The sequence below is a fragment of the Otolemur garnettii genome, unplaced genomic scaffold, assembly GCF_000181295.1.
Source record: "Otolemur garnettii isolate 467f Iridium unplaced genomic scaffold, OtoGar3 scaffold00026, whole genome shotgun sequence".
NCBI classification, from domain to species: Eukaryota; Metazoa; Chordata; class Mammalia; order Primates; family Galagidae; genus Otolemur; species Otolemur garnettii.
This window is the reverse complement of record NW_003852421.1, coordinates 10,243,563-10,251,125: the sequence shown is the minus strand read 5'-3', so window position 1 is coordinate 10,251,125 and position 7,563 is coordinate 10,243,563. Positions and strand designations below refer to the sequence as shown.

General features: G+C 41.9%; 1 pseudogene; it reads right to left on the bottom strand.

Annotated features, from left to right (window-relative positions):
- Nucleotides 1-2,340: 2,340 nt before the first annotated feature.
- Nucleotides 2,341-2,849, bottom strand: LOC100962251 (annotated as a pseudogene).
- Between the last annotated feature and the right edge of the window lie 4,714 nt (nucleotides 2,850-7,563).

Genomic DNA, 7,563 nt, shown 5'->3' with positions numbered 1-7,563 from the left:
AAAAAAAAAAATTAGCAGGGCATGGTGGTGCAGGCCCGTAGTCCCAGCTACTCTGGAGGCTGAGCCAACGGGATGGCTTGAGCTCAAAACTTTGAGATCTACCCAGGGTGACTGAGCGAAACTTTGTCTCGAATAAATAAATAAATACTTAAACAGTGATTTTTCTGTGCTAGGCACAAGTTTACTTGCTATGTGTGTATTAATTCATTTATTTTCTTCAAAACCTTCCAGCACAGGAGTAGGCGACAGCCATGCAGGCTATGAAGGGTATCCCCTAAAGTTGTACAGTTCTCACTGTGGTGACCTTGCCTATCCCCTTAATACAGTCATTTTTTTAGATGGAGAAACTGAAACTTGGAGACATTAAGTGAAACATTTTCAGTTCAATTTTTAATCATCATCACAATCGCTACATACTATTACTCAAATCTTGGTAAAATAAAACCTAATTACTCAGTTACATGGGTGGATGTGGAGAGGTGATAGGACTTACACTAGACCTGGGGAATTAGCTCAGAGGGTAGAGCATTCACTTAGCATGCAAGAGGTAGTGGGATCGATGCCCACATTCTCCAGGTTTTCTGGGAAGCCGAGGCGGGTGGATTGCTTGAGCTCACGAGCTCAAGAGCGGTATGAGCAAGAGCAAAATCCCTGTCTGTAAAAAAAAATAGCCAGGAGTTGTGACAGGCACCTTTAATCCCAGCTACTTGGGAGGCTGAGGCAAGAAAATCACTTGAGCCCAAGGGCTGGACATTGCTGTGAGTTATGATGCCACAGAACTCTACCAAGGGTGACAAAGTGAAACTCTGTCTCAAAAAACAAAAAAGAATTTACACTACTTAACAAGTGTATGAATTATGGAATTATTTCTAAGGAAATTTGTTCTAGCACATTTAACCAATTAGTTAAGTAATTCCAGACTGTCCATGGAGAAGTGCTGTCATGTTCCTGTAATAAATGTTGATGTCTCACTCACAATCAGGAATGATTGTACTAATCCTTAAAATTAAAAAAGGAGCTAGCTTTACTTAGGCAGCTAAATATGCCCTTGTACAAGTGGCACTTTATTTACTGAACAGTTCCTTCTTGATCAAAGACTTTACCATGTTCCAAATGAATATATTACCATTCAGAATTAAGTTCAATTTAATAAGGTTTTACTATTCTAAAGGACTACACTAGGAAGTCTCTGGGCAGGAGCTTCAAGAGAAAAACATTTCTAAACTTCTGACAGAATAACTCTTAAGCCAGTGATTAACAGAGCATGTAAACTTGGTTCACGGCCAAGTTAGTACAGATATTTTTGTTTAATTTCTAAAGTAAACTATTTATTTAAAAATAAAAATCCAAGGCCAGGTGCGGTGGCTCAACCCTGTAATCCCAGCACTTTGGGAAGCCGAGGCAGTGAATTGCCTGAGCTCAGGAGTTCAAGAACAGCCTCAGCAAGAGTGAGATCCTGTTTCTAAAAAAATAGTCAAGTGTTGTGGCCTGCGCCTGTAGTCCCAGCTACTTGGGAGGCTGAGGCAAGAGGATCACTTGAGCCCAAGTGTTTGAGGTTGCTGTGAGCTATGGTAACACAGTACTCTACTGAGGTTGACAAAGTGAGACTCTGCCTCAAAAAAAAAAATTTTTTTTTCTATGCATATGTCATTGTGTTGCATAGTGATTTCAATTTCAGTCTTCCCTGGCTTTCCCCCGCTAACATTAAATGATTATTTTTCAGGTTTAAAAAGTTTCTTTCTTTTTTTTTTTTTTTTTGAGACAGCGCCTTAAGCTGTCAACCTAGGTAGAGTGCCATGGCATCACAGCTCACAGCAACCTCCAATTCCTGGGCTCAAGCGAGTCTCCTGCCTCCACTTCCCAAGTAGCTGGGACTACAGGCACCCACCACAACACCTGGCTATTTTTTGGTTGCAGCCGACATTGTTGTTTGGCAGGCCTGGGCTGGATTTGAACCCGCCAGCTCAGGTGTATGTGGCTGGCGCCTTAGCCACTTGAGCCACAGGTGCTGAGCCGGTTTAAAAGGTTTCAAAATACTACGTACAAGATAAATGAAACAAACTACACCGAGAATCACTATAAAGCAGAATACACAAACATACAAGGTCTTGTATTGGACACAAAAAATATAATGTCATCAAATACCAAAAAAAAAATTTTTTTTCAAGAAAGGCAGGAAAATTAGACCAACTTAGCAAAGGATGTATTAACAAGATGGACCAGGACAAATCCCCTAACTTCAGGATGAAATTTCTTTTCTATGCCTTCTAGCTAGCTGTCTGGCTTTCCTTTTTTTCTGTGTTGAATTGTATACTTCATGATCATGATGAGTTGTATACTTCATGCCTCTGGTAACTTATCAAACATCTCTTCTTCATCAGCCCTCTGTTTCTGTCTTGCATGCTTCTCTGTCCTCTGCCTGGCATTCTTGAGAAAGACTGGCTTATTATATTTAAATTCTGAGGCTATGTCAGGCGTGAGTGGGTCATCAGAGTTGGGTTCTGACATAAGCAGCTGAATAGAGGTCAGCACAGTTGCAATGTTAAGGGATGGTCTCCAGGCACTTTTTGGTGGCAATTTGAGAACATCTAGACAAATCTTTCCAGCAGAATCAATGTTTGGATGATAAACTGGAGTGAGCAATTGGATCTGGGGAGGTTCAAATGGATACCTCTCAGGAATGATAACTTCCAGGTTGAAAACACCTTTTTCATAAGGTGTGTTGGCCCCACTTGATATCTGAATTCACAGATCACCATTTGGTCTTTATCTTGCCAGTATGTGATGCTTGGGGGTGGCTCTGTGGCTGACATGTGCAGCTCTCTCTTTGGATGTGAGGCTCTCTGCATGATCCCCAAGTAAAAGAACCACAGTTCATTGCTCCACACTAAGATGCACTCACAATACCTGTCTTCCCAGCCTCTAATGTGCAAAAGGGGATCTGATGACCTGTAGATTTTTATTCATTAGACCTGGGGTGGGAGCCAGAGAATCTACAGCTCTAAAATGCTCCCAGGGAAGCCAGTGTTGAAAGAGTTTGAAAGTCAGACTTTGAAAGCCAGAGATTTGGAGCTGGATCAAATTCTAGCTCAACTGCTTCTTCCTTTTGTGTCCTGGGGCAAAGTGCTTAATCTCTCCTCTCGGTGCCTTAGACACCTCATTTGCAAAATGAAGTAATAATAATGACAATAATAATAATAATAAATACATCAGAGAAGCATTGTGAAGATTAGATTCATTAATGAATGCAAAGCAATTCAAACAGGGAAAAAAAAACAACTGGCATTATACTACACATATGGTTGCCACTTGTTTTTTCATTTAGCAGTGCATCCTGGGCATCTTTCCATGTCAGTGGAATAAAATCTACTCCGTTCTCTCTAACAGCTACATAGTATTCCACAATGAGATGCATCTTAATTTGCTTCGTTCCAATGGATTTTTTTCTCTTTTTAAAAATTGTGTTAAAATGTACATAATGTAAAAATTTTCCATTTTCACCATTTTTAAACATACAGCTCAGGGTAGAAGTGCATTAAGTACGTTCATACTGCTGTGTGACTCTCACTACCATCCATCTCCAGAACTTCACCATCCCAAACAGAAACCCTGTACCCTATAAACATCGACACCCCTTTGCCCCCAATCCCTGGGAACCTTTATTCTACCTTCTATTTCTATGAATTTGCCTATTCTAGATTCCTCGTAGAAGTGGAGTCATATAATATTTGTCCTTTTGTGCCTCCAGTGGGTTTTCAAGGACGTGTTTTCTCAAGCAGCTTTCCTGTAGAATCCATACTCTTGAATCCTGAAATCTCTGATGAGCTGGCTATTGTCTCTCTCTGTGACTTACAGAGAAATTAGGTCTGAGGCACTGGCCCTCTATGGCATGCAACATCTGGAGGCTTCTGACTCTGTAATTAACAAAAGCAATTATCACTTTCATTCCCTGAGCACCTATCATAGGCCAGCACTGGACAGTGCTTTGTGAAGTTAGGAAAAATGACCCCCTTCTGTACATGCATAAACTAAAGACCAGACAGGCAAAACGACTTGTCTGCTGTTACTTAACTTGCTCAGGGACAGACACGGCTCTAGTTAGGTCTGTTTCCAAATCCCAAGCTCTTTCAACTACCTAGCAATCTGATAAACAAAAAACAATTACAGTAGAACCTCCAAACTTGACTGCCTCCTTAAGTTGACCTAATTTTCATAAACCAGACATGCACCACATATACATATCAGTACAATAAGCCTCGTTCCTTATGCTGACCACCTCTGTATATTGGCCACTTTGTTACAGTCTCTTGGGTGGTCAAATTACAGAAGTCTACTGCATTTCCAGTATTTTTTTTTTTAGATAGAGTCTCACTATGTCGTCCTGGATAGAGTACTGTCTATGTAGTCACAGCTCATAGCAACCTCATACTCTTGGGCTTAAGAGATTCTCTTGTCTCAGCATCCCAAGTAGCTGGGACTACAGGTGCCCACCGCAATGCCCGGTTACTTTTTTTGTTGCAGTTGTCTTTGTTGTTTTAGCTGGCCCGGGCCAAGTTTGAACCTGCCAGCCTTGGCGTCTGTGGCCGGCGCCCTAGCCCCTAAGCTACGGGCGCTGCCTATTTCCAGCATTTTTAAAGAACACTCTGATAAACACAGGTAGAACTTTAAGCAATCTTGATATTGAAAATTCATATACATAGCCAAAATAAGTGGAATGTTTGTTAAACAAAAGAATTAATTCATCACAGAACCTCTCTTGAGCAAAAGCTTCTCATTTTTACTCAGTATCTCAGATAGGGAACGTTTTCAAATGCTTGTGTGCTTGAGTATAGATTTATACTGCCTGCTATTGTTCAGCCTCATTTTTAACAGGGTCTCATCCTCATCACAAGAATATGTTGATTCAGAATGGGAGTTAAGCAAACAAAGAATTAGGGGAACCTCAACAAACAGTTCTTTATAGAGCTAGCCCTATCCTAAAACACGGCAGCCTTTCCCTCCAGCTCTTCAGAAGGAACCAGAACACTCAGAAGCAAGCTCTGAGTGATCCCGGACATGCAGAGCAAAAGTCAAAATGCCGTTCGATTTCTTAAGATATTCTCTGGGCAACTAAATGGGCAAGTGTGTGAGTGTGTGTGTGTGTGTGTGTGTGTGCGTGTGTATCCAATTACTTATAAAACTAGACTCAAATGTTCTACTTTAAAAAAAACAACCCTTTCCATTTGATGGGAAAATCCTCTAAAAATATCTATAACTATCACATCTAAAAATTCCCTTATTCTCTCCTACGAGGTGTCTTTTGTCTCTTGTTTTTGCCAAAAAGAAAACCCGCTGTGTATGTTTTGCATCACCCTCTTCACATGCTCAAGTTCAGGATCATCTTCACCAGCTCACATGTTGTTTTGGCAGCCCACATGCATTCTTTCCTGCTTCCGCCTTTTAAAGGAGCCATGTTCAGCCAAGTGGGGCTGCGGCTCTAATCCCAGCAGCTGCCAGATGGACGGACTGTGTGTTGTGATTGTGTGATGTTATGAGTTGGGTCTGTTTTGACTAGCTGGATGTCAGATTGAGGCGATTAGGGAAGGCTTGATAACTCTAATACAATGTGTAACCCAAAGCCATTATCTTATTATTCATCGTGAACACCAACAAGAGAAAAAAAATTATGATAATATCTGCAAGAACTCCAGAAAGAGGTTAAGATTTTCTAGACATGATGCCTTTTGGTGACATGAGTCAAACTATTTAACATTTTTGTGATGACGAGCAACAGCCAACCCCTACATCGGGATTTTATTATTAGGCAAACTTCTTCTTTTTTTTTTTTTTAGATAGAGTCTCACTGTGTTGCCCTGGGTAGAGTGTCATGGCATTGTCGCTCACAGCAACCTCCAACTCTTGGGCTCAAATGATCCTCTTATCTCAGCCTCCCAAGTAGCTGGGACTACAGGTGTCCGTCAGGACGCTTGCCTAGTTTTTAGAGACCAGGTCTCATTCTTGCTCAGTTGAACTCCTGACCTCCAGTAAGCTACCCATCTCAGGCTCCCAGAGTACTAGGATTACAGGTGTGAGCCACCGTGCGTGGCCTAGGCAAACTTCTAATTTGTTGTTATAAAAAGTCTGAAATTCAAATTGTATGTATTTCCATATAGCTTTGAAGGATCTATAAGAAACGATTCCCTAAAGACCATGGCTGTAGACAGTAAGGAATTGAAGGTCCAAAGCATGCTGGGAAATTGGTCTTATTATTATATTTATTTTTTAATTATTATTTTATTCGAGCTAGAGTCTTGCTTTGTCGCCCAGGCTAGAGTGCCGTGGCATCAACCTATCCCACAGCAACCTCAAACTCCTGGGTTTAAGCATTCCTCCTGTCTCAGCCTCTTAAGTTACTACAGGTGCCTGCCACAACACCTGGCTAATTTTTCTTTTTTTAGTAGAGACAGAATTTTGTTCTTGTTCACAATGGTCTCAAACTTCTGACCTCAGTGATTCTTCCCCGCCGGCCTCCCAGAATGCTAGGACGACAGGCGTGAGCCACACTGCCCCAGGCCGCTTTCCTTTGTATTTTTTCTTGCTGCCTCATCCAGTAGAGTTCCTTCAACTCCTGCTAATGAGCTGCAAATTCATAGACTAGCCACTCACAAACTATACCATCTGTTCACAGAATATTTTGTACCTTCTCACTCATCTTTGGGGGAGATGGCAGAGAATGATATTTAATGAGGAAAAATGGAGACATTAAAGAGAAATGTGTTCTTTCCCCTCCTTCCTGAATGATTCAGCCCTGAAGTGTGAAATGAAACATGAGGTGGACATCCATGGGGTAGGGAGAGATGGTAGGCTGGTGTGTGGCAAAGCTGTGCTAGGTCAAGGGGCTTCTGTGCAAGGAGGAGGCCTGACCTGGGGAATAGGAGCCCACAGAATGAGGGGCGTCCACTCATGGGGGAGCTCAGTGCATGCATCAGAGCATCTGACACAAGGGTAGCCTGCCATGAGGCAACAGAGCCTGAGCAGAGAGAAGAGCACTCAGAGGGAAGGGAGGGCGGAGGAGTTAGGGGGTCGATCAAATTCATAAACATACTGAGGTTCTCACTGTCAGAAAGGGGATATACAAATATGGAAAGGGAGAGCGCTAAGATGAATTGTAGTGTTGGATTGGAATTGAATGTGTTAGTATGAATCAAGGTTTTCAAGATGGAGAATAGATAAGTGGATGGATAGATATATAGAAATATAAACACGAATGTGTGTATGTGTATGCATAGAATAGCAGATGGACTCTGAGATGGTCCCAGTTATCCACTTTGGATAACTTTTTAGCCCTGGGTCACCCTTACATCTGCTACTTAGTAAGATGATAGCAAAGACATGGGTGTGAACTTGAATTTTAAAAGGGAAGAAAATTGCTGGGCTCAAGTTAGTGAGGGACAAGTCACAGAGGGACTTCTGTGGAATAAGGGACTTTGTGAACTGGCCCTCAAATGAAGCCCCTGAGAAGGCCCCCAGTGATCTTCTCCCCCCTGGTATTCATAGCCTTATGTAATTCCCTCCCCTTGAGTG